At 40.9% G+C, this 2,219-nt stretch overlaps 1 protein-coding gene and 1 pseudogene across 1 annotated transcript in view; one reads left to right on the forward strand and one right to left on the reverse strand.

Annotated features, from left to right (window-relative positions):
• LOC119413542 (GDNF family receptor alpha-1) overlaps positions 1 to 2,219 on the forward strand; it is a 251,133-nt gene that overhangs the window by 208,820 nt on the left and 40,094 nt on the right. The gene's annotated exons all lie outside the window — the stretch shown is intronic.
• Positions 1,426 to 1,544, reverse strand: LOC119421395 (annotated as a pseudogene).

Consider the following 2,219-nt stretch of genomic DNA (forward strand, 5'->3'; position numbering starts at 1 on the left):
TATATATATATATATATATATACATATATATATTTATCAAGCATGCTAACTATGCTACACAAGCATGAAACTGGAAAAAGACTCAGGTTGCTCTAAATATTTTTTTTGGCCCTCTGAAAACAAACGTCCCACGCAACTGACTGCAATAGGAAAACCAGTATAAAAAAATTAAGAAACAAATCAGGATTTATAATCCTCAGATTAAAAACTTGTAACCAAAGTTAGCTGTTGGCTGACAATGATCGTGTATGTTAGTTCAGCATCAGAAACAGCTGAAGTGGCTGAAAATGATGTCCATAGTGGAGATGTCCATGGACGATGTTAGATTTGAGTGACATATGCAGATTTTAAAATGGGTTGGGTTCAAACCATAAAGTTGTCAGTCCTCTGACACGTCTCCACCCTGATGTGTCTCCACAGCTGTCGTCACGTTCAGCAGCATGTTCCTTCTTATATTTCCACCTGAACGTCTTCTCTGACGTATCCAACACGTCTGATTCTCTCGTATTTGTTTAGCTAACCAGCTGTGGTCCGTAATGTCCCGTGACTCGAGCTTCGGTGTTGTTTTCAGAGGACTCGGGGCTTTGTTGTCCCCCATCGCGGAGTGAAGAGGAGAGATTGGAAATACCCTCCGTCTGTGCATGTGAGCACCAAACTTGAAAACTATGTTAGAAACCAACTTTCATTTTGGTGTGTTGCTGCAGCTACATCTATGAAATGTCACGGAGTTGGCAAACTGTCTTTTCATGTTATTTATATACTAAAGAGCAGTTAAAGTAGGTTGCTGTGGCTCAGTGGTTAGAGCATTCATCCTCCAACAAGAGAGTTGAAGGTTCAATTCCACCAGTATGAAATCACGTCAATTGTTTTTACTTCTTTATGCTATCTGTGTTTCCATACAATGATGTCATTAGTTCTCTGCATTTAACCCATCACACCTGAGGTACACCCAGGTGGAGCAGCGAGCAGCTATGTATAACCCGGGGAGGAGTTAGGTATTTGTTGTCTTGCTCAAGGACACCACAGCATGTGGGCATGGTGAGGAGTCGAAGCTGCAACTTTCTGGTCCCAAGTCAGCTGCCCTACCTCTACACCAGGGGTGTCAAACTCAATTACAAAAGAGGGCCAAAATTAAAACCTTTTTCAAACTAAGTGCTGGTTTCAGAATCTACACCAACTCAAGTTAGATACCCAACATCTTTCCTTGGTTGCAGGTTCCTCAACAAGAGTTTGATTGGTCTCATTAGACGTTTTCGGCTGCACTTTTGACATCATAATCAAAGATTATTGAAAAAATGAAAGTGATAAAAGTATTTGACATTTAAAATAACATCTTGGGGGCCAGACAAGATGTCAACGAGGGCCACATTTGGCCCCCGGGCCTTGAGTTTGACACATATGCTCTACACTATCTCGACCCACCTGAGCATACGGCACCTGGTATTCCCAGGTGGTCTCCCATCCAAGAATTAACCAGGCCCGACCCAGCTTAGCTTCTGAGATCAGACGAGAGCCGCTGCGTTCAGGGTGGTATGGCCGTAAACGGATGGATGGATGGATGGATGGATGGATGGATGGATGGATGGATGGATGGATGGATGGATGTGTTGTGAAGCACTTTGAGTGTCATGGCTGGCTAGAAAGGTGTTTCAGAAATTCAATTTCTATTTAAAAATCTGCTTTAACCTTCTTTTTTTTTTTTGCTCAGCAAAGAAAAGATTAAAGTCTGAAGATCTTTCTGTTTTGATGCAGACCATCTAACTAATCTTGCTGTTTATGATAAGCTCAGATTTTTTGGCTTGTAGTTCATCAGTTTGTTCTCCGTCGTTGAAGATGTGACCCAATTGCAATTGAGTTCATTATAGCACAGAATTCACGCTCACAGTAACAGCTGTCAGCTCAATACAACCTTAACACTGAGTTAAAGTGGCTTGTACGCGGTATAATTGACCCTTTTGATCATTACAAAGTGTTTTACGTTGTTACTTCTTTGTTCTGAAGGATCATTAATCCCCTTCATCCATGTTCTGCCTTCATGCAATGCGTGTCAAAAGCTTGGCCCTCAAGAAATCATCAATATAATTGAATGGATTTGTTTTTGAGGGTCAGAATGGTTATGGTCAGACGTAACTCTTTGCTATATTCAGTAAAGATCAATGTTATAAGTTGTGCTTTGTCAAATAAAATCCATAATACATGTGTATTTTACAATGAGACAC

The sequence above is a fragment of the Nematolebias whitei genome, chromosome 1 (genome assembly GCF_014905685.2).
Source record: "Nematolebias whitei isolate Nwh7 chromosome 1, NemWhi1, whole genome shotgun sequence".
Lineage (NCBI taxonomy): Eukaryota > Metazoa > Chordata > Actinopteri > Cyprinodontiformes > Rivulidae > Nematolebias > Nematolebias whitei.